Below are 26482 nucleotides of genomic sequence, written 5' to 3' on the forward strand. Positions count from 1 at the left end.
CATCAGTGTGTGTTTGCCCCTTGCACACCCACAAGTGGGGACCTGGCCTGCAATCCAGGCGTGTGCCCTGACTGGGAATCAAACTTGTGACCGTTTGGTTTGCAGGCCGGTGCTCAATCCACTGAGCCACACAGGCCTGGGAATGTTCCTCTGATTTTTCTCCTGTTCCTGCATCATTATATTCAGAGTGGCAAAATAAGGGGGAAGAAATATCATTTTTGTTTTCATGCCCATATTTAGATTTAAAGAAACCTCAAATATTTTTTTCTTTTTGCTTCTGGAACAAGAAGAATTAAACTGAGAAGTTACAAGTGAATAACTGCCCCCAGGGAAGACCCCTGTCATCGAATCTGACTCTCGTGATGCCATCCTGGGCTTTGTGCTCATGCTGGTTTGGATAAGGTATATGCACGCGACATGTATTTCTAGTCCAGTTCATTTCAGTCACCAGTTGAATCAGCTGAGAGAATAACCCTGTCACCAGAGGGGACAGGACTGCCCAGCCCAGCACTGTGACTATATAAATTTCTGTTCTGCAGTCATGAGAAGGAATAAATCCTTCTTGTCTTAAACTGCCCGGTGTTGGAACCATCCTTACGCAGGACTAGATGGTGAAAACAGAAGAAGGTATCATTGATCTCTTGTAGCATCAGTCGTAACACAGAAAGATCACAAATGGTTCTGCAATGGCCAGTTATTGTGGATATGTTCTAATCGCCGTGACACATGTGAGAATCAATTAAAAAGGCAAAAACCAGCTCTTTGGTTTGTTTGTTTTCCTTTGCTAACTTCGAATTTTGAGCTGTGATTCCCTGCCACTCCGAGAACTTCCTTGGGCTACCCCCAGCCTGCTGACCCAGACAGTGTGTGTCCACTGAGAGAGGGGTCGGGGGAGTTGCAGTGTGGGAACCTGGCCCTGAGTTTGGCCTCGGGTTCTCCACCTGGTTGTCCTTTCTGGGACTTGAGGAACTGGGGTCCTGGCAAGCAGAGGTCTTGGTGCTGGCTGGGGATGGGGCCTGCGGAGTCCCACTGATTTAATTTTCAATAAGCCTAGGTTTGTTACATAGGTTTCTCAGTTTAAAAAAATAGAGAAATGGTACAATATGCATGATACAGAAGTCCATAGCATTTCTATTTATCTCAGGTTTAGATCAAATTAAAATAATGAGATGTGTCTAAAGAAGAATTTTGTGTAGTATATTTTTTATGTTTGTATTTTCATAAAGAAACATATTCCCTCAGATCATTGGTATTCTTTCATAGACAAGCATTATGGCCATGAAATGATGATACGGAGTTCGTGAGGGAGAGAAAAGGCAGAATTCAATTGTTTGTTTGTAATTGGGTCATTTCAATTGTATGCTTATTTAATCACATTTTATTAGTAGGTCTTATAATGCTGTTTATCTAGTTGCAGTCCTCTTTTATTTCTTGAAATGTATATGATGTGTGAAAATCACGAGTCATTTGGGGAGCCCTTTATGGTTGCTCCTAGTCTACCATCAGCATCTTACCAGTTCACCGAGAAGGGAATGCTACTATAAAACCTGTATTTTAATTCATGAAACTGAGCAAAATGCATTTTAACATTTCTTCTTTTGTATTATTCACTTTTATTATTCATCTGAGAAATAGTAAAAAAAAGAAAAACATTCCTGTTATATGACAGAGAAGGGATGGGATTAGACTTTCTATGGGCAGCAATTCTTGGATTTAGCACCTTCTCACTTGTGTGGATAAATGCTGAGATTACAAAATTACAGATGATAACCCTATAGTTTTTATACCATAGTGCTATGGACTATCACTACATGAATGCTCTTAAATGAATACAAAACAGATTTTAAGAGATCAATGATACAATATAAAAAGTTAAACGTACTTCAAGCGTACTTTATTTGCAATACTGTTAGGTCCATTTCTCCAAAAAAAAAAAAGACTGGAAACTAAGTTGAACTGATTTGAGCTCCCCCCCACATTGATTTCCAAGCAGTCAAAAAGTTTATAGGGGTCATTTTGAACACACACAGGGGTTTATGTCCTATTGTTCAAATTTGATTTCTGTCTACATGTCAGCTCTGCTTTCCCCTCTGCTGCCTTCACACTCCTGTTCTCCAGGATACAGATGGCAATCTGCACAGGGAAGCAGGGAGTGCCCCTGGAATTCAGGTTAAACTGACTTCGGGAGCTTTCAACAGCAACCCTCACCTATACTCACCTCCTCAGATTCAATCTTAATTGGTCTGCATTGGAACCCACACATCTCTATTTTTCAAGTTCCTCCCATGTTTATTATAAAGAGAGGCCCTCTCTTCCCTCAACAGAGGAAAGAAAGTCTTGGGTGCAGATCTCAAGGGCCCCTTTTGACCCAGGACCCCATTCTTCCATCCAAGTGCTAACCAGGCCCAACCCTGCTTAGCTGTCGAGAGTGGACGAGATCGGGTGCACTCAGGGGTGTGGCCGTAGATCTAGGACCCCATTCTGGAACCAATCTCTTTAGGTCACTTTAAGGGCTGTAGGCCTACCAGGGACTGTCATTCAGAGCCCACCAATTAGCCAGTAATTAGGGCAACTCCATCCAAAGTAGGTGAACTGAGTGAGGTAGTTATGGAGGGTGCTAGATAAGGAANCCCATTCTTCCATCCAAGTGCTAACCAGGCCCAACCCTGCTTAGCTGTCGAGAGTGGACGAGATCGGGTGCACTCAGGGGTGTGGCCGTAGATCTAGGACCCCATTCTGGAACCAATCTCTTTAGGTCACTTTAAGGGCTGTGGGCCTACCAGGGACTGTCATTCAGAGCCCACCAATTAGCCAGTAATTAGGGCAACTCCATCCAAAGTAGGTGAACTGAGTGAGGCAGTTATGGAGGGTGCTAGATAAGGAAAGTTAGGGTAATATTTTGCAAAAAGGATGACAGAGTTCCAGATAGCAAAAACAGGAGGGATCAACCACAGGTCAAAAAATTGATGGTATTTGTGTGAGTTATTTTTCCAAACCATGTTTAGTCATAACAAAAAATTAGAGTGCAAGAATAGTTTAAAAGCAATATTTCACTGTAAGTTACATTAGGTTATTTTCCCTGCATTGTGCAACTTTCTCAAATGTATGCATTCTATTTTAAATATATCACATAAAATATGTAAATGTAAAGATTTATTTTCTGTATGCACTGAGTTATTATTATTACCAAGAAATTTTTCTTTGCACTACATACAAATATTTTAAACCAAAAATTACGTATCTCTTGTGATATTTTTCTATAAACAAGAAATGTTTTATTAAAACTATATTCTATTAAATTCAAGCAGTGAGGGAAAACTCATTGATAATCACATTAGAATTTTATCCTTCATATATTCATTTTATACATAGGGAAATGCAATATGCAATTCTACCATGTGCTTGGCTATCTGATGCTCTCTCAAATCTCAGAAACTTAGCTAGCATTGTGAAATGCCTCTAAATAAATAGAACCACAATTATCAGGGAAATAAATGTTGCATGCAGTGAATCATATACAAAGAGAAGTCAGTTTACTTCAATTCATCAGACCCTTGGGTATGAATAGTACCTGTCAACCATAGAAAAGATGCTTTCTGGGAAACAGGGGTTGCAAATTGTCTCTTAAGTCATTTATTGCTCGATGACTCAATAAATAGACGAAATTAAATGTCATTCTTTGTGGACAACTATTGTACTAATGCGTGCACACGGAATTTATTTGTTTGTTGCTTTTGTTTACAATCACAATAACCTAACTCTGGTTAACTCCAAGAAAAATACATTTATTGAAAAGACAGCAGACTATTTCAAGAAATTAGAGGAGGAAATAACTCAAAGAGAGAGGAGACAGCTGGACAGAAAGAGCTTCACTGACTTCTCCAATAAATATCCTTGGCATGCAAAGTGTACCAGCAGCGCCTGACCACCAGAGAGCTTAAAAAAGAGAGAGAGAACTGTGCACAATATCCCAGACCAGAATCTGCATTTTAACAAGGTTCCAGGTGATCCTGGTGCACATAGACTGAGAGGCAGGGCGATTAATGTGACCTGAATACAACGATAATCTCTGTGTCTGTCCGTTCCAAAGTCAAAGGTACAGGACAGAAAAGATGATTACACCAGCTCCGGCAAACTGTTTAATGTAAACAATGGCAGCTCCGAAGTGAGGCCAGTTGGTCGCACGGAACAAATGCTGACTGTTAGACACTCTTGTCACACCGGTGTGTTCTGACTCTGCTGGGACATTATTTTACAAATGCAGAATCACGCCCCTCTTTTCTGATGGGGGTAAGTACTGTATGGGCAAGGAATAAAAAGGAAGAAAAGCACACAGTTAGGAACTGGCCAGAAATGGATGTAAAAACAAGTTATGTGAAATAAGAATTCAAATCCATTGTTTCAAAAAAAGAAATATATTAATGCATTTTAATGAAGGTTGACAAACTCCTAACAAATCCTCAACAAAAATCAGATATTGTGCCTCCTGAGGGACAAGAGAGCATATTTGATGTGCAGCTGTATGGGGTACTTGAGGATGTCATTTATATAGGATATTATTGGTGTATTTGATTAAATATATACATTGTATATAAATATACACTTGTATACAAGAGACTATATATTTTATGTAAACATGTAAATATATTAATATATTTATATGTCCATACTCATATATGTGAGTACCTATATGGGTGCAGGATACAAAATATTTATTTTATGCTTATATGTGTATGTGCCTGTAGTATCTTTGGTATTATTTACATACTGATTAGAAAAAACTGAATGATAAGTTGGAAGAGAAACTACTTTTTCTATATGGTCCCTTTGAAATAAAAAAATAGGTCTGTTTATCTACCTATCTACCTATCATCTATCTATATTCTTTGTATCTATTATAAGATGCTAGATTTTACCCCAAATGCATATTTTTTCTGGAACTCACAAAATAAAGAGTCAGAGGCCTATATGTTATGTCTTAGTTTAAATAACATAAAATGATACCTTAACTCTATACTATCCTTTTCATTAATTACCAACTTTTAGAATTATTTGGATTACTGTATTTAAAATATTGCTATGCATCTAGTTTATGATTGAAACAGTTATACATAAATGTAAATATGTGCACCCAAACATTTATATTAGAAATGATGTTTATTCTTTATATCTGTATGTAATCACTAAATTGATGTAAATTTTTGGTCCTTGTAAATAAATCACTTACAGTTTTTCTTATTAACTCATATATTGTTTCAATTAGTTCAATGATTAAATTGCCAGTAGCTTGTACTTTTTCATATCATTAAAAATAATTTTGCACGAATAACCTAATGCAACTGTATTTTCTCATATTTTTCTTTATTACATGAAGAGTAGCTATAGTATAGTATAGTACACATATATAGTATACCAAATGCTCCATGTATATAAAATAGATGTCATATTTTATTTTGCTTTCTTTCACCACCTAAAATATATTCTGGAAATTATATAATTTCAAATAGATCTTTCTCATACATTTTTTGTATAATTTATTCAACCTTCTTTTTATATGTAGACACTTAGATCACTTCCAATATTTTATAGTTGTGTACACCACTACATTAAATAGTATAGTGCATATTGCCTTGGCTAATGTGATTTGGTGGATTGAGCACTGGCCTGCAAATGAAAAGGTAACAGGTTCAATTCCCAGTCAGAACACATGCCTGGGTTGCCACTCAGATTCCCCAGTTGGGCGTGTGCAAGAGGCAACCAATGAATGCATCTTCCGCACATTGGTGTTTCTCTCCCTTCTTCTCCCTTCCTTCTGCTCTTTCTAAAAAGTAAATAAATCAAATCTTAAAAAATAATACAGTGCATATATATGTTCATATTGTTGAGGTTTATCTTCAGGATAGTTTTCTGAGTGTGAGCGTGCTAAGTAAAAGCAGAATGTAGATATTGAATACATAAATGATGGTTTATAAATATATAAACAGTTAATGATAAGTTGATGTATAGATACAACTATAAATGTAGGTATGTATGTATATGTGTATTACATATGCATATATTTCTTATCATTCTTCACTGCTAGAAAGTAAGAAAGTTCAAAAATTGAGAGAGAGATGTCACATAGATAAATGAAGCAGCTTGAACAAGTTTCCACTGGCCAAAACTTAGACAGGTTGTAGAAAATAAATAATGAAAATAATAGATTTTTACCCATGTAATAAAATAAATACTCATGAAAGCACATGATATAAATAAATGAATGAAAATACATAATTTAGTAAAATATAAGTCTAATTAAAATGTAGAAGGAATGATGGAGGTAGAAAATTACCATTTGCCAAACAACATTGCAAGTAAGAACTATAGATGGGTGTTAAAATTAACAAGACAAAGGTATGATAAGGTATGAGGAAGTTATCAAAGCCTCAAAATATCTCCCCCCAAATAATTATTAATTAGAAAGAAAATGAATGACATTAGAATCTAGAAACCTGGCAGACACAATTTTAACTAAGCGATTAGTGCTAACAGCACCAATAATAAGACACATTGGCATCATGTCTTTCCTGCCAGGACGCACTGTGAAGAAGGTCGGACCATATCCACAGTATCCTTGCACCAAATGTACTCATTCCAAACTTCTAGGCAAACCCAAGTTAAGGAAATATCTCCAATATAACTGGCCAGGGTTGATGCAAAATACGAAAGTTATAAAACACAAGGAAGACTGAGGAACAGATAATGTGTCTTTAACAGCTTAGCAGGGACTAAGTAAACATGACAAATTCTAGATTGGACCCTAGTTCAGAAAAAAAGTACATGATTTTGGACACTAGAGAAATCTGTATGAAGTCTAAAGTTTGGTTAACAATATTACATTATAACAATGCTTATTACCTGATTTGATATGTGTACCATAAGTACACATAATATTTGTACTTATGGTACAAATATCAAGTGGATATTTGGTACATTTGTACCAAAATACCATTTGATATGTGTACTTATATATCTTTTTTTTTAAAATATATTTTATTGATTATACCATTACAGTTGTTCTATTCCCCCCTTCAATCNCTTGGTCGCTGAGAGTTATTGGCTCTTGGACTTTGAGTTCTTGTGCCATCTTTCGGGTTGTTCTTGCCTGTTCCATAGCAGGATCAGAGCCCTAAAATGTTCACTAGAACGGGGCAACTAAATCGCTGGTTTGTGTCGTTGTATGTAGGGGCGGAGTCAAAGAGCAACAATGGCTCTCACCGGTATTGCAGGGAAACTAAGTCGCTGGGTTGTGACGCTGTATGTGGGGGCGGGGTCAAAGAGGGACTCTGGCGTCCCGTCTGCAGCCTGCCGCCCCGGCCCTCACGGGTGCCGAAGGGCAACTAAGTCGCTGGGTTGTGACGCTGATATGTGTACTTATATATCTTATATAAGATATTAACATTAGGGTAAGCTAGGTGAATGGTGTACAGGGAAACTATATGCCATGAACCCACCTTTAAAATAGCTTACTTATTTTGGAAAGAGTTTATAAAGCATTCAGAGTATCATAGAATGAAAAGACTGTGTAACATAAAGCTTGGAATAAAATTAAGTTTATTTCCTGAACTGTATGGTACCTGAATGCTATGGTGATCAGAAAGAACAGAAATCACTGTTGGATAGAATATCTGACTTAGAAGATACACTAAAAGCATGGACATGTAAAAGGGTAATAGAACTTAGACATTATAAAATATATTTAACAAAATCTGTGCCCTACCATTTACTGGGAGGGAGAGACAGGCATGACAGTAACATGGAATCAAATTTGTCTTTGATTACTCGTGAGTCCTTTGGCAAGTCACCTAGCATCTTGAGAAGCAATTGATGGATGCTTCTCACCTCAATGATTGTCTCCTTCTTTCTCCCTCCCGCCCCCTCTTTCTGAAAATACGTAAGTAATATCTTTTTTAAAAAGTAGACTTTATTTTTCAGGCAGTTTTAGATTCAAAACAAGATGGAGCAAAACAAATAGAGATTTTGCACTTACCCACTGACACCACACACGGGTTGCCTCCCCCACTCTTAATATCCAGCACCATAGTGGTACATGTGTGAAAATCAATGAACCTCCGTTGACCCATCGTTATCCAAAATCGATAGTTTACATTAGGCTGGTGTTAGTCACTCTATGAGCTTAGACAAATGCACTGTGGAATGTACCAACCATTGTGGTATCTCATGCAAGATAGTCCCACTGCCCTAAAACCCTTTGTGCTCCATTTTTTCATTCCTTCTTACCCTTTAACCCCTGGCTGCCACTGACGTATTATTGTCTCCATCATTTTATTTTTTCCAGAATATCAGATAGTCAGAATTATATATAGCACATAGCCTTTTAAGATCGACTTCTCTTGTTTAGTAATATGAATTTTAAATTCCTCTATGTCTTTTTTTTTTGGCTTGATAGTTCATTTCTTCTTAGTGTAAAAAATGTTGCTTTGTCTGGATTACTACAGATTATGTGCTGAAAGACATCTTGGGAGCTTCCAAATTTTGACCTTCTGAATAAAGCTACTATAAATATCTACATGCAGATTTTTGTGTGGACATGAGTTTTCAACTCATTTGGATAAATACCAGGGAGTGTAATTGTTGAATCATGTGGTAATAATATGTGTAGGTCTATAAGAAACTATCTAACTGTCTTCTGAAATGACTATTACACTCCACATTCCAAGGAGCAATGAATTTAGTGTAGTCAGTGTTTTGGATTCTGACCATTCTGATAGTTGGGTTGTGGTATCTGAAGATTGTTTATTGAAATTCTCTAACAACATATGATGTTGAGTATACTTTTATATGTTTACTTGCCGTGTGTATGTCTTTTTTAGCAAGGTGTCTGTACTGATCTATTGCTCATTTTTAAATCGGGTTCTTCGTTTTCTTGTTGTAGAGCTTTAAGAGCTATTTGCATATTTCGAATAACAGCCGTTTATTACATATGTCTTCGCAAATATTTTCTCACTGTCTGTGGCTTGTCTCTTCATTTCCTTCACAGTGTCTTTTACAGAGCAGAGGAGTTTTTAAAAAAAATTTTATTGAAACACAGCTCATCAAATACAGCAGTGTGAAAAAGTACAGTTACAGTTGTGAGTATGAAAAACAGTTTATTTTTGTATTATTATTATTATTTTGAGATTTTTATTTATTTATTTTTAGAGAGAAGAGAAGACAGGGAGAAAGAGAGGGAGAGAAACATCAATGTGTGGTTGTCTTTCACGTGCCCCCTTTTGGGAACCTGGCCTGCAACCCAGGCATGCATCCCAACTGGGAATTGAACCAGCGAACCTTTGGTTTCCAGGCCAGCACTCAATCCACTGAGCCACAGCAGCCAGGACATATATTTTAATTTATTAGTTATTGTATTATTTACTTGTATTACAATTGTAAACTTATTTTTGCTCACCCCTGCTTTTTTTTATGGATCATGCTTTTGATGTTGTATCTAAAAAGTGATCTCCATTTATTCCCAGGGTAATATAGGTTTGCTCCTATATTAATTTTCTAGTTTTTAGTTTTGTGTTTTACAGGTAGGTCTGGCTCCATTTTGAGTGATTTTGTTGTAAAGGGTGTACGATCTGTGTTCAGACTTATTTATTTTGATTGTGGATGTCTGTTCTCCCATGTCGAGAAGACTGTCTTTGCTCCATCGTATTGCCTTTGCTCCATTGTCAAATATAAGTTCACTATATTTTTGGATTGTTGTTTTTAAAATTAATATTTATATATTTATGTAAATGTGTAAATATCTTAAGGTGAAAAGTTTTTTTTTGGGGGGGGGATTGGGATTGGAGCAGTGAACAAATAGAACACTCCTGCATTTTCTATCTTAAACCTAACACATTAAAATAAAAAGAACTTTGCTTTAGTATATCTAGATGACCTCCCGAAAATTAAGAATGGAGAGGAATAGCCCAGGCTGGTGTAGCTCAATGGATTGAGCATGGGCCTGCGAACCAAAGGACCAGTCAGGGCACACGCCTGGGTTGCGGGCCAGTTTCCAGCATGGTATGCACGAGAGGCAACCATACATTGATATTAAAAAAAAAAAAAAAAAGAAATGTAGCCCTGGCCAGTAGCTCAGTGGATTGAGCACGGGCCTGTGAAGCAGAAGGTTGCCGGTTCGGTTCCAGGTCAGGGCACATGCCTGGGTTGCGGGCTGGGTCCCTGGTAGCGGACACATGACAGGCAATCACACCTTGATGTTTCTTTCTCCTTCCTGATCCCTCTCTCTAAAAATAAATAAAATATAAAAAAAAGAATGGAGAGGAATATCAGAATTCTAACTTCCCAGAGATGGGGAAAAGCCAATCAGCTTAGTTTCCATTTTTAGATTATTTTTAGGATATGATTATCAATAATAGACAAGCTACAATGTCACCATACTATTAAAGAAGAAAAGCGTTTAATCACATCACTGAGATTCTTCTGCCTGCTTGATCACTATGCTATTCTATCACATTGTAAGCATGTATTAGCATATATTAAGAGCAATACAGAGAAATAAAACATTCACAATATGTCAAACATTCTGCAAAGACAGTAAAAAGCAAGACACTCATTTACTCCTTTAGAAATGCTAATTAATCGGGAACAAGCTACAGAAGGACTTATCTGAGATCAAGCCTACTCATAGCAACAGCTTTGTGAGTTAGGAAAATGGCATTGCTCCAAAAAAAAAACCCTTTCTATGAGCATTAAAAAATACAGCAAACTTCAATCTTAATTGAAAATATCGAAAAGAAACTTTGAAACCCGGAGGATAAAAACAAAGCAAAAGACTGGAAATGATAAAAAAGAAACAGACACTTCAGAAACAAATTCCCTCAGGAAAAAGGTTGAAATTACAGTGTTGCTTCATAGAAAAATCTCAATGGATAGTTTCTAACTTGCATTTAAAAATATTTTCTGATCAAATGTGTCTAAAGTTTTTAACATACTTGCGATGTTCAAAGTCACAGCAATAAAAGGCAAATATCTGTGGCAGGGAGCAAATATCAAGGGGTGCCAATTTGTTCTTATCTTTCCAAGACAAAATTTGGCCAAGAAATCTTTATTTTTGCATGAAAGAATTAAATTACTGATTAAATTAAAACATGGAAGAATGAAAATACACATGCATGTTATTTAGGAGTACACCCTAAAAATTGGAACTATTCACAACTGAATTGTGATTTATTTTTTTAATTTAATGTTTAGAAAATACACAACTTCTAATCAGCTACTTCTGTATATTTCAACCTGCCATTATGTAAGAGTGCTAATGCGCTAGTCACCGAAGTGACTGGCTACAGATAAACTAGCTACTATATTTATTGAAAAGTAATAATTAGTGATGGATTTGCACACCATGGAGGTCTTTGATCCCAGCTCAGTTGTCTCAATATTATCTATGAGGAAATTGAAAACTAGAAAAATGAATTAACTTGCCTAAATGTGTGTTAGAAAGCTAGTGAAGTCACAACTTTGCCTCAAATATTTTATTGGTAATTCCATTTTATAATCTAATTTTTGTTCCAAGTATCACCTTGTGAGATAGTTGTTGAAAATATAAACACATGCTTCCTTTCCGTAGCAATGTTGCACACAATTGATATGCTACATGACCAGAATAAATCTATAGCTCAAAACGGATATGAGCTACGGTAGGATTGCTCAAGGCTGACTTCTTGGTTCTTATGGCAGAAGTCTCCAGTAGAAAAAAGAAAAAGAAATACATTTTTTCCATTTTCTACTTTTCTAGGATTTGTATTTTATGCTGGAATTTTAGGACTTCCGCATTTTGCATATGTCCCCTTATGTACCACTGTAGAGAAGTACGACTTGATTTCTCCCCCTTTTGGCAATGCTCACTCTCATATTTTTATTTCCTTCTCTCTATGCTGCCAGGAAACCCATACTCTTTCTTTAAACCCTTTTTCATCATTATTTTTCTTTCTGTCAACTATATTCTCTGTCTCCACATTATCTCAATATCCTGTTACAGCATAATGTATTGAATTAAAATATAATCCCAAAAGAGCTCCTTCCACATACTGTGATAGAAATGCATTACAAGTAGAGATATTATGGCTTTTTAAACTTCAGAATTCCTTTCAATGGACAGGTTTATCACAAATCGCCTACAAAATAATAGCCACTTCTTTAGTTTCATATTGTTTGGTCCTTAGCATCCTAACCTCAGGCTCTGGTTTAGATGAGTAACACTGTAGATGGAATTCAAGACCCTTGTGCTGGGGTGGCGGTTTCTTTGCATGGGAGCAGGACTATCCCAGCAAGGCTCTTTCAAAGTAGTAAATGCCCTGGTCCATTCACCACTTGAAGTCAAAGGCTGTTTGCAGCTGATAAGTTTGGTGGCTCTCTTTCAGTCAATGCCCAGAAGGTAATTGCACAGTTTCATTTAGACCCTAAATCTCCTCTGTGAAGCTCTTAGAAAATTTAACAAATTAAAAGACTTGTGGAGAAATTTTAAAGGGAAAGCAAAATAGTTAAGGATAACACAAATAACATGTTATCTAACCAGAAAAAAAAAAAAACCTCATTCAAGCTCTAAGAAAAAGACAAAAGGAACCCCTCTAAAGCAATCAACCTGAATTAAATATATAAGAAAATATTTGACATTTGTTATAGCCCATTTAAATTGTCTTACTGCTTACACTAAAATTTTGCAAGCCAAGGAACTCAAATACTGGACAAACGGGCACAGACAATGGGGGAGCAACTAACTGTGGGATTGGGGGGTACGGGGTAGGGAGGATTACTGGGGAAAAACATGGAAAAACTGTAATTAAACAATAATAAAAATTTGTAATGGCATTCTTATTTTTCATAAATAAAATGAAAAGAGCACACCTATTTTGCCCAATTGAAATGAACAGTCTCTTTAAACTTGTAACCCAACAGCTGATCAATTCTGTACTAGAAAGGGTGTTACCGCAACATGGCATTCTGAGCCATCTGCAATTATGTGAATTATCTCAGTGGCATTTATGATAGCAACAGCTAATTGTAAGACTGATGAATAATAAGTAAATACTTGTTTTCTCATTATTTTAAATTATGAGTTTTAAAATATTCAGAGCTATGTTTATCAGAGAATAAAAAAGAGAAATCAAGGTTATATCAACATTTCAAACTCACCTAAACCGACTATGAACTTTTAAATATAAAACTATTTTAATTTCTCTAGTTACCTTTAAGATTATATCCAAATACTCTCCAAAACACACACTTTTTCAAAGACAGCATTGTAGTATGTTATTAATTTCTAGAAATCTGTAATAAGGATGATAGTAATATTAGTCTATTTTCCCATATATTATATAAAAGATTTCCTATCTGAGGATTCCGTATCCTGCGTAAGACATTAGAAGCTACAAAAGAAATGTTTGTCATCACCGAATTACCCAAATGGTATTAAATACATTCTAAAAAGAAATGGAATTTTCAAGGGCTGGGGAGACTATGTGAGTTCTTAAGGGGAGCAAAGAAGGGAGATAAAAGGAAAAACTAGTGTTGACTATGGAGTAATTGATGGAAGAAGGAAACAAAGAATTAGCAGAGAAAGAATTAAATCAAGTGATTCTTTATCTCTGAATGGAGGAGAGGGCAATGCATGAGAGCAAGGACAGAAACAACAGATGAAGAACTGGCCAAGACTACAGCATGTTGGAGATTGGGGATCCAAATAAAATGCTCAACATCACTAATCATCAGTGAAAGGTACATTAAAAGCACAATGAGATATCACTTGAGACCAGTCAGAATTGGTATAATCAATTAATCAACAAACAAGTGCTGGCAAGAATGTGGAGAAAATGGGACACTTTTGCACTGTTGGTGGGAATGCAGACCGGTGCAGCCACTGTGGAAAACAGTATGGAGTTTCTTCAAAAAACTAAAAACGGAACTGCCATATGTATGACCCAGCAATTCCACTTTTGGAAATATATCCCCCCAAACCCAGGACACTAATTCAAACTAATATTTGTGTCCTATTTTCATTTCAGCATTACTTATGATAGCCAAGATTTGGAAGCAACCTAAGTGCCCAGTAGTAGATCAATACATAAAAAAGCTGTGATACAATTATACAGTGGAATACTACTCAGTTGCGAAAAAGAAGGAACTCTTTATTTTTTTAACTTTATTTACTTATCTTTAGAGAGGAAGGGAAGGAGAGAAGGAGAGAAACATCAATGTATGGTTGCCTCTCGTGAGTTCCCTGCTGGGAACTGGCCTGCAACCCAGCCATGTGCCCTGACTGGGAATCGAACCGCGATCGCGTGGTTCGCAGGCCCACACTCAATCCACTGAGCTACACCAGCCAGGGCAAGAAGGAACTCTTTTGTGATAGGATGGATGGACCTGGAAAGTATTACGCTAAGTTAGATAAGTCAGTCAGAGAAAGACAAATACCATATGATTTCACTTATATGTGTAATTTAATGAACAAAATAAACTAACAAAATAGAAACAGACTCCTAAATACAGAGAACAGATTGACAGCTGTCAAAGGGAAGGAGGTTTGGGGGCTGGATAAAAAATATAAAATGTTGAGCAAAAAAGAAAAAAAAAACATAGACATTGACATGAGTATGGTGGTTACCAGAGGGGAAAGTGGGTGGGGCGAGCTAGAAGAGGGTAAGGGGGAAATAAATGGTGACTTGGAATGGGACTTGGGGCGGTGAACACAATACAATATACAGATGACGATGATGTACTATAGAACTGTACGTCTGAAATCTGTATAATTTTATTAACCAATGTGACTCCCATAAATTCAATAAAAATTTGTATTAAAGAGCTATAAGGAGAGAAAAATACGTATTTTATTTAAGGAATCGCTTTCATAAGAAGCAACTGCCTTTACCAGAAAGTTGCAGTGTGAGGAAGGACCTAAGTAACTCTCACCTTTCATGCATCACACCGTTGTGATCCTTCTGTCAAATAAACTTAGTAATAGAAATGAGTTTCACTGGGAAGAATATTTTCAAAGTGTCTAATATGTTTTCTGCTTTGCCTTTTTAAGCGTAGTATGTACACGCAAATCTGTTAAAGACATTTAAATGACTACAGGAATTAGAACTGGCCACAAAAAGAAATAAAAGGTAAGTCTAATATAATAATTTTTGTATGTAAGATGGAATATAGAGCTAGACAGCAGCATTTAGAACCAGATATTTAGCAAATAGATCGTTTTTCTATATTATTTTTTCCTAATTTAAGTAAATCCATGTTCAAAGCAAGAAGGCGCAGTTCATAGCATTTTCTTGCAATATAGAGAAAACTATTTTATGTCTATGAGAGTTCTCTGCAGGTTATAGCAAAGGTGTATAAAAATGGGGAATCTGAAAATCAACTTCCCTATTTAGGGGCATAGCAGATTATGGAAAAGAGAGCAAAGCAACCAAATGAGAAGGTTTTTCCTCTCTGGAAAAACTGATGAGTAAGAGCTTTAGAGGGCAAGGTCACCACGGAAGGCAGACTAGGATTCTGAGACTTACATTAGCAACTCTGCAGAGAGGCTGCTGTGCAGGCTGGTGCATACCAATTTCATGTTGGGTCATATCAAAGTATGTCTGGTCGTGCTATGTGCTCAGCAGGGGGTTGTCTCTGAGGCTTTTTCTGCTTTTACGTCTCATGTACTGAAGGCTGGGTCTACACATTTCTGAGAATCTGTATAGTGAGTTTGCTGTAGGAGAGCTACATCTGTCACGTGCCTGCACAGCAGGCAGCCCGTGCTGAAAGGCTGCCCAGACCACGCAGAGGCACATGGCATTGGCAGAAGCAAGAACGGCCACTCAGCCACGCACGGAGTGGAGTACACCAAATGCTAATGTTCCAGACGAGAGCAACTAGGAGAACAAGTGGCTTTCAGGTGTTATAACAGAGCATCTCAGAGAGAAGAGGTCTTAGGGCCCCCAAAGTTTCCACATCACCTCTGCCAAAAGTGCAGGCTTATTCCTGAATGAAGAAGCAGGAGGCATGAAAGGCTGACAGTCTGATCAATTTTATCCAAAAGGAGCAGAAGTTCATGTTGGACATGGAGACTGAATTGTAAACCAGATTATGTGTGCATGTTGGAATGAATGTGTTGTTCTTGAAAGAGCTCCAGGTAGCTGAGCAGCAGTTGTAGTTTCTGTATATGCAACTTGGAATGTGAGTTAACATTTGTGACTCTGCTATCTACTCAGAGGGTTTTCAAGATGTGTGGAGAGAGCAATAACTGAGTGTAGTAGATATTGCCGGGTCTAACACACAGTAAAGAAATGTGTTCTAGGTCATATTTAGGTCACCAATAGAAAGAATAGACTATATAACCTAAAAAAACCTACACATGTTAATTGTCCACAAATAACATCATAATTTTTTAATCTGCATAATTTGGTTTTCAAATATACATATATATTTATTTTCTTATATTTCTCTTACATATTTTCCTCCATGATCTGAGATTTTGTTCTCTATTGCTAAGCTATATTTAATGTCTATTTTGCAATATATACCATATTCTGAGGTCTTTTTTTGTGGCCTTTGAGCTATTAGTTATGGTTTCTAAAATGTCTAGATAAAAAGATGGAATCTTCTGTGACTTGAGATGTAATGAATTATACTCAACAGAGGACAGAGCCAGACATCTGTTTAATTATTTTGCATTTATTATTATTATTATTATTATTATTATTATTATAAATACGTGACCTTTGTGACTCTTTTTATTAGATAGATTTGTAAAGTTCTCAACTAAAAGCAAAATGTAAGAAAATACGTTAGTTCATTTCTCCATAAGAATCCCTCATGAACTGTTCAATGCCAACATTTTCTCCATGAAAGCTTTAAAAACATTTCTTTACTTTACTGAATACAGAGAGGAGTGGCTTTCTCTCCTCATGTCTTGATTTCACTGGGTAAAGAGAGGAGCTGCTTATTTATGTCCCTTAAGCCCTCCCATGGGGTGCGTGAAACTGGTGTAGAAGCTGCTGGTTTGGAACTAAGCTTGATGACTTGGCAGCCTAGCTCTTGCTGGTCCAGAGATGGAAAAGTGTTAGAAAAATTCCAACTTGACTTGAAAAGAATTAGGTGTTCTTCTAGCAAGCCAACCCCTCTTAATCTTTTGGTCCTCTATCCTTTCATGAGAAACGTGTGAGACTTTGTAAGCACTGATCCATCCTGTGCGATTTGAACACATCCATTGATCTTATAAATATCACTAAACACAGTAAGGAGATGGAGGTGTGTTTCACAGTGTTGCTACACATTAATATATAAATCTACCCAGAACTTGGTTGTGCAACGTCTATTGGAATACAGGCACCGAGACTTGGAGGCGAGGTCGTTTTACCAAAGGACCTCATTGCATCCGTGTCTAAATCACGGCAGATGGGGTCCAGTGAAATGCATTTTGTTCTGAAATTCACTTTAAGGAAAATTATTCATTACTAGGCCTCCAGGGAAGTTTTCAAGACTTCAATTTTACTAAATAATATTTATACTTTTAGTCAAGTATAGTCTATATACTATATAGTCAAGTGTAGTCTATATTACTATTTAGTCAAGTATAGTCAAGTATAGTCTATATTTTCCCTAAATATAGACTATGCCATTTATGTTAATAATGATGGGATAAAAAACTAACACTTGGATCCTTGCTTTCATAGAACAACTAAATTTTCTTCTCCCACTACACTTCCTCCTGTTAGGGTGAAGGGGCAACAGCAGTAGTTCCAAGGTGTGTGTGCAGCTCTGTGCTGTTCGTACATGGCCGCCCTATCTAAGGGAGACTAGGCATCCTCGTATGCAAGCCTGTATGAAATGTAAAAATTTGCTCCTACTGCTTAAGAAAGTTTAATATTTAGAAAATGTTTAAAAGCCAGAACATCCTGTTACGGAATTTCTAATTAAATTGGGATAAATATTCTTCTAAACCATGATATAGAATTGCTTTGTATCCATTTTATAATTGTGTTTCATAATTATGTTTACTATTTAGCTTACTTAATGATATACATAAGATAATACCAAATCATTTATAAACTGATTAGCTAACACTTGGTATAAGGCTTACTGTGTCCATAAAGCATTTCATCTCTATTCCTTAACATTTCAGGGCCAAGAAACTATGTGATCACTACCATTGTCTCCAGACCTCTGTGATGTCTGTGCCATCACGCTAAACATCCAGCTTCAGACTGGGGAAACGTTGTCACATTGCCGCTGCCATGTTTACTGCACCGTCTAAAGATGTTTTCAGTCCAATGTCTAAAAGTCTTGACTGGATGTCCTCTGGACTCGAAAACTTGGTTTATTTATAGTCTTCTCTGGTCACTAACTTTTTTTTAATGGAAAAAATAAATGCCTGATTATTTGCAAGATCCAGAAAAATTCTTCTACTACCAAGATTCATTAGATGAATCAAGGGGTCATTCAACTACAGAAATCTGCCACCCCCCCAAACCCTGCATACATAAACTTCCCTAAATTATTCATGGGATTCTTAGTTACCTTTGAATAAAAGGGATGGCTGATCGAGATGGATATTTTCCTTGCCAGGTCTAAGATGAGAACTGCCCCTCCCTTTAAGCTGAACAACCCTATGAATCTGTACATAGATCGCACAATGGTATTAATGTTAGCAATGCGTTGAGTAACAAGATAGATACATTTACTTTTGTAATTTAAAATATTTTATTGTTGTTCAATCACAGTTGTCCATATTTTCTCCCCACCCCTCCCCCAACCCCCTCCAAACCCACCTCCCTCCCTTGCTTCCACCCTCCCCCTTGGTTTTATCCATGTGTCCTTTATAGTAGTTCCTGAAAATCCTTCTCCCCTTTGTCCCCATCCCCCTCCCCTCTGGCTATTGTTAGATTGTTCTTAATTTCAATAACTCTAGTTACATTTTGTTTGCTTTTTTCTTTTGTTAATTTTGTTCCAGTTAAGGGTGAGATCATATGGTATTTGACGCTTACCTCCTGGCTTATTTCACTTAGCATAATGCTCTCCAGTTCTATCCATGCTGTTGCAAAGGCTATAAGCTCTTTCTTTCTGTCTGCTGAGTAGAATTTCATTGTGGAAATGTTCCACAGATTTTTGATCCATTCATTTGCTTTTTGAGACACACTTTTTTTGCACATAAAATGTATTCACGAGTTTTAGAAGAGTAAATGAAATTAAATTACAATTTTAAATAGATTATAAAAGTAGAGACATTTTTCAATATTCATAGTAACAATGCTTAATGTATTAATTTAAAAATCAAAGAGCATTTATATCTAGTAATATATTTTGGGTAAAGAAAATATTTAACCTTATATTCCAATTTCAGATAGTTGTGCAATCATTAAAACAGATATCAAAAGGAAAAATACCTTTTGACTTCTATTTTGATGTAAATATCTTTGAAATTGATCACAGAAAATAATTATTGTATGAACATATTCTGGGGAAGATACACCTAGGGTTACTCCTTTAAAACTATTGCATATTTTCATAGTGCTTGCTCAGAGGGGAAGCATTACCTGTCTAAGTGATGTATAAAACCTACAAGCCTCAAGGTGGCCTCTGGGTTAACTTGTAGACAAGCACAGTTCTCAGCTGTTACCTTCTCCCCTGACTTAGACTACATGTGATTATCTAAATCCCCGTTGTCATTCATTATTCCTGTCCATTAAACCTAACCTTAGTTTTTCTTCTCCAAACTGTATCTTACTCATTGCATAATCTTCAAGAAAATTGTACATCTGGACAATCAAATGGACCTATCATAGTTTAAAGTTCCTGATCTGGGAGAGGATGTTTTTATTCCTCTCAGAAGAGTTTTGAGTTGATACCAAAAATGTCTGTTCTGTGAATGTGGTTTTCTGATAAACTAGTGTATGAGTGGTTATGTAAAACCTCCGAGTCCTATCACAAGCTTTGCCCTGATCAAACAATACAATTTCCTTGTGTCTCCAATACTCTAGCTACACAGACCACCCTATACAAGGATGATGTTTTCCAACTGTAAGAAAAAAGTCAGATAATTGCAATGTGTTAACTTTATCTGTGTTGATGTCTGAAAATTATTTCTGTCCTGATACTTACACTTGCTTAGATCCTGTGATAGAGAATCTTTCCTTGGGAAAGTGACAAAGGGTAAAAGTAGCAGATGTGAGCCTCTTTCAATTTGGATTTGATTGCTACTGAAGCTACTTAAGAATCAAAAACCTGAATTTTATATCTGCATACCTTCTGTATATAATGAAGCTAATTATTCTAAAAATAATTGAGCTGACATTTCTGTGGTAATACCATAAACCTGATTGTCATAATCTTTGAAAAGAGAAGACTGAAGTTTAAATGGTTATTTCTTCTTTAGAGTACAATAATTTAGCAGAGGCTGAATATTACTTTGTAGGATTAGAATAGATGTTAATCAAATCCAAACAAGATGTGAGAAAATAGTTGGAGTTTAGGACGTGGGCTTAATTAAAGGGTGCTTAAGAACTTGCATAACTCATTTATTTATGTAGAAAATACACATAATAACCTTTGAGGAAGTTTTAACAACAAATGCCTGACATTCAGAAAACCGTGTGGGTATTTCCTATCCTCAACAATCACCTAACAAAAACAAAGCTATTATATTTATTTCTTTCCAAAGATGGAACATAATAGGAGATAATGTATGCTTCATAATAATCATGCAAGCTTAATATATATAATATATACAGATTGAAAAACAGTTTCAAAATATGGTCAGTAGGCATCCTGGTTATGAATAATATCTGGCACTTACATAATAGGCAGGTCCATGAGTTTCATCAGAAATCTGGGATCTGGGTCTTATTTTACAAGAACCCCAGAAGATTCCTATGAACACAAAAATGTGAAAATTACAGATGAAAGGGATAGAAAAAATGTGAGGTTATCCCACTAAGTCCAAATTATGTGGGTTACACAGTAGATGTACAAACTTTGGTCAGTTTTTTATTCATAAATAAAATGGAGAAATTAACAGTTTAGACTCTTATTTATTCCACAGGAATTTTTGAAGAACAAAGAGAAAATGATATTGAATTATTACCTGACATATATTATTTGTTGTTTGAGAATTTTTTAAGATGGCAAATAGTTATAGTCAAAAACATTTTAAACAAGAAAAATGTCTGTGGTATGCATAACTTTCTCAAGGAGCTAGTGTTTGGTGTCATTGCTACTATATAATCTTGGATATTTTTGTTGGTGTAACATTTTCTAACATCTCTACAACATCTGTCAGCTGTCACTATTCAAGTAATACCTTAGTGATTTTGATTCAATAGTAAATGATGAGTCTAGATATTAGAAATAATTATTTCATGTATTTGTTCTTCATAATAAATTATTATTGATTTGACATTTTCCTTAATATCTTAGTGTTAGGTAAGAACACTTTAACTTCAGGAGTAAGAAATTACTCATTTTCTAGAGCAGTTTTTTAAAAATTCTATGCATATGATATTTAGAAGCAAAAGTAGACATTACAATAATGATAATTAAAAATAAAACACCAAATACATATATTTGAATGAGGTATTATTTTACACACATAAATAAATGATTATGTACAAGGTAAGGAGGAAAACTAGACTGAAATTTTATGCTGAAATCAGAGTATAAGTAGACAAATTCATATTATTTATAACTGGTACAAAGTATTAAAAATAAATAAATTTAAGGCATTTTAAAACTTCGCTTATACATTTAATGAAAGCAAATATTTAATATTAATACATGTCAAGCAATTGTGAAAAGCTTAAAATAATTCTAATAGAAATTAGCATTTACCTATTGTTGTTGCAATGTTTTCTTTACCTTTTTAAAAAATTAACAAAACCAGAAGAATAGATAATAAAACCACAGATACCCATTATCCAGATTTAAGAATTGTCCAGATTTTTCTCATTCTCTGTCCCTTCCTTTCTTTCTCCATTCTTCCCTCCCTTTCCTCCTTCTCTTTCTTTTCTCTTCCTTTCTTTTTTTGTCATTGCTGATGTATTCTTCCAACTTTTCATGGAAAAAAAAAGCTCAAACCTATAGTAAAATTGGAAGAATAATACAATGAAACCATTTCCCTTCTAGATTAACCAAATCTTAATGTTTTGTCACATTTGCTTTATTTTCTTTTCTGTCTCTTTGTGTCTAACCTCTCCCTCTCTACAATGTGTGTGTGTGTGTGTATAGTGGGTGCATTTCAAAGGAAATTGCAAACTTTGTGATGCTTGACCCATAAATATCTGTAATTCAAGTATTCGAAAGCATATCTCAGAACTCACATCATTTATAACTCAAAAATGCAAATATTAGTTGTGATAGTTGCACCTATGCATGTATTTATTAATTTGAAAAACATATGCATGTTTTATTGCATATGTTTCACACATCATTTCACTCATTTTCCAAAATCTTTAAAAATGCTAACTCCTTTGTTCCTCATTTAACTACCTAAAAAGAATAATCCAAAGTCTGCCTGTAATCAGTAGTATAAACTGTGACTTATCATTCCAGTTAGAGAAACAAACAAATAAAAACTACCCATTAGAAATGAAACTTACTCCTTAATAAACAGTGAAATTAATTTCTGCTCTTCAGGAACAAAGACTATTGTACCGTTATTGCTTACTACACCCTTTTTTTCTTTCATTACTAATGTGAGTGTATTTATTACATCAGAGATGCAATGTAATTTTGAATAATAATGACTTTTTTTGCAGCAGATTTAATGAGTTTCCTATGACAACCTAAAAGCTCTAATAATTTCATTCAGACTTTAACCTGGATCATCTCTTTATCCACCTCTTTTCTCTTTCTCTCTTTCTTATTTTTATCATAAAACAAAGCAATAAGCGGTTTTTTTATATCATAAACAAGAAACCAAGACTTAGAGACATCACCTAACATCTACAAAGTCATACATATTAAGTAAAAGAACTATACTTCTAAGTCAAGAAATATTATATGTATTGAAATAAAATTTATAATTTTAATTTAATTAATAATAAATAAAGAAGCAGGAAAATTGATTAAACTCAAATATGTAAAAATTAAGAAATGCAGGCATCAAAAAAAGAAAACTAAAAAAAAAGAAGCAAAAACCCTTCCAAATGGACATTAAAAAAATGCAACTATTGGGGAAGTATATTTAAAATCAAAATCTCAATTCCAATCTGGCAGGTATCTCCACAAAGGTAGAAAAGAAAAAAAAACAGTTTTAATATTGAATAAGCACTAATCCAAAATGTAATGATCATCGCAGGCAGTCAACTAAAGACATTATAGAGATATAACGAAGCCCCACACTTTCATATAGCCAAGCAGGTACAGCCCAGAACGTGTATATTCTCAAGATAAATAATAGTCAGTCTTCAAGTCAGAGGGCTTGACAGCACTCAGTGCCATGCATATTCACCCCGAAGTCACCTGGAAATTAGCATGAACATCTATTAGTTTGTCAAGCGTTTTTATCCTAGATTCATCTGGTAATTGGCATCATCATCTGGTGGTTAATTGGCCTTATCCAAAGGAAAAACAAAGCTCTCGTATCTTTATGACAAGAAATACCTTCGCAACTTGGAGCAGGTGTCAGCCAAAGTCAGACACCTGCATAGGAACAGAAAGGGAGAGAGGGGGCCTGATCTCTTTAATGGTCTATTGTACAAAATATGGTTGATGTCTTCTATCTTTTTCCACATAGTAAATGTTATGGCAGTAAATTCAACAAGTTATATTAAATGAACAAAAATATTTTAAACAAAAGTTCAGAATACTAACTCTAATAATTTTCAAATGTAAAGGAGGGGAAAACACTTTCTAACAGATTTGATAAAGATGAAAAACGCATGATCATCTTAATAGAGTCTGAAAAACATTTGAAAAAAGTCAACTACCAAAAATCTCAGCAAATTCGAAATAGAGAAGAGACTCCTCAGTAAAGCGCAAGCATAAAAACACCTGTGTGTGAACCGCATGCCCCTGTCGTCCACCTGGTGGCTATGGGGTTGACATTATTCCTAAGCTGGGTCACAAAACTTCTGCACTGACGATCGTCTGTGCTTTCTGGATCTCCCGCCCACTGTGAGGATTTTGCCTTTCATCTCAGTGGTCACATCCGAATTGGACCCGCACATATTTAATAGTCTTTTTCCTAGTAGCTTTATTCTAAGGCCAAATGGTCCTCTCTTTTTTTCTGAGTAATTAGGTTGAGTAGGTCTAAATTTGGACAATGCCACCCAAATTGCCACTGGGCAGGGAGAGGACTGGGGGCAATTGAGTCCTGATGGTTTATGTCATGTAAGTGATGAGCAAACACTGCGTCTTTCAGGCGCGTATTTCTACGGACAAGTTTCTAGACGAAGACCTGCCAAGACTTTTGTCTCTTCACTGTCCAAAGCATTTCATTCTGTTATTTGTGAAAAGAAAGGGAGGTATGTGTTTCTCCTTATATTTTAAGTACAAAATGAATAAACCTTTGTGTGAATTTTTCAAATGCTCGGAAATTCAATGTGTCTTTCTCTCTATAAGGCAAGTCATCCACATAAGGTGGGTTAAACTTGTAATAAATAGCTAATAAATATTTAACATTCAATGAATACATATCTCACAATGACAACCATAAAACCTGGATTTATTACTTTAGCACCAGTCTCTGGAATACACAAGTTGACAACGGCCATCCCAGGTATAAAAACAGAGCTCTGACATACGCAATTCTGTCCCAGAATCTGAGCACAAGAAGCAAAGGACAACGGCTTTAGCACTACAGCAATTGGTCCGAAATGATCAAAACTTACTTACTGCCAGTTTTCCCAATATTTTCTCCTATTCTTATTTCTGCTTCCAACGTAGGACCACCCACAGAAAGCCAAATATGCTCCCCTCAGTAATCTGGGGGGATGCCTCACTACTACTAGTAGGCTGCCTCCAGTTCCCGGCACCAACAGTCTCCCATCAGGGCACACCTTCCTTTCCTCCCCTATGAGGCTTCCCCACCCCACTGCCTGCCTTTGAGTCTCTGCCAGATGCAAGCGACCTATGGCTCTGTATCCCTCGCGGCAAGCTCTGCACCGATAGTCCTTTCCTTGTTCTCGTTTGGGTAATCTTCCCTTAGTTCTGCGCCACTTACCCTGAGGAGATACATTATACAGCGCCATTCTAACTTGGTGAATATGTGTTTCAGTGAACCATTTAATTTATTTTCTATTAAAATAAACATATTAGAAATCATTCAGTTGGACATGTTTATGTGATTAGTGCAGATGACAAGAACTCTTTATGATGATTTGCAGACTTATTCAAATTACCAAAATTCATTTCAATATTAATTATTCATTTAATTGGCATTACTTTATTCAGATTAGCAGAAACTTCGTTTCAACATTTATATCAGTCTTCTTGATTAAAATGCATGAAAGTTATAAAATTAGTTTTCAGAAATAAGTTTTTAAACATATAATAAAGTTTTAAATTTGTATTTTATTACAAATGAAACATTTGACTTCTTTATATTTGCAAAGGTACCCCCCACTGGATTCCAAAGTATTTTTAATTCGTATCATTGTCTCGGTTTCTTTTCTATCTTACTTAACATTCATATCTGTCCTGTTGCCTTTGGAGTCATGAAACCCAGCAACTGTGTATTCACTTGAGGGAGCTGATGAAGGACACACCAGAAACCCCACGATGGAGAAACTGTCATCTAGCAAGAACCTGTAGGGAGAAGAGCGAGGGGAGGGTAGATTAGGCTCAACTGTTATGAAAAAGAAATTCCGATTTAAGACAAGAGGATATAAATTACAGAACAAACTCTGGTGTGTTTCCAAGCCTTATGATGTAGTGTAGGAATTAAAGCCACAAATATCTTGGACACACTGCTGCAAGCTTAAGTGTTCTGAACATGCAAACACACACACACACACACACACACGTATAAAGTCCTATCTTCAGTTTCCAAAATGATTCTGAGACATTTCTTCAGCTTCAAGATATTTTAGACTGAATGGTATCTTTATGTCCTTCTTTCAAAGATGGGAATTAATTTGGAATGTCTGATTTTGGAATTATTTCATATCCTAAGTTTTCCAAGCCACCTTTTTTTTATTTCAAAACAAATCCTATCCTTTGTTTTTTTTACTCTGTATCTGACATTTTTTTCAAGTACAGTCACCTCTGTTTTCTTCCCACCACTTCCCCCCACCTCAGCCATCCCCACTTCCCACCCTTGATCCTCTACCTGTCTTTGGTTTTGTCCATGTGTCCTTTATACATGTTCCTGGCAACCCTTCCCCCTTTTCTTCCTGTTATTCTCTCCTACCTCCCCTCTGGTTACTGTTAGTTTGTTCTTAATTTGAGTGTCTCTGGTTATATTCTGCATGTCTGTTTGTTTTGTTGATTAGGTTCCACATATAGGTGAGATCATATA

This window comes from Sturnira hondurensis, unplaced genomic scaffold (genome assembly GCF_014824575.4).
Source record: "Sturnira hondurensis isolate 20B ecotype Veracruz unplaced genomic scaffold, ASM1482457v3 Scaffold0010812, whole genome shotgun sequence".
Classification (NCBI taxonomy): Eukaryota; Metazoa; Chordata; class Mammalia; order Chiroptera; family Phyllostomidae; genus Sturnira; species Sturnira hondurensis.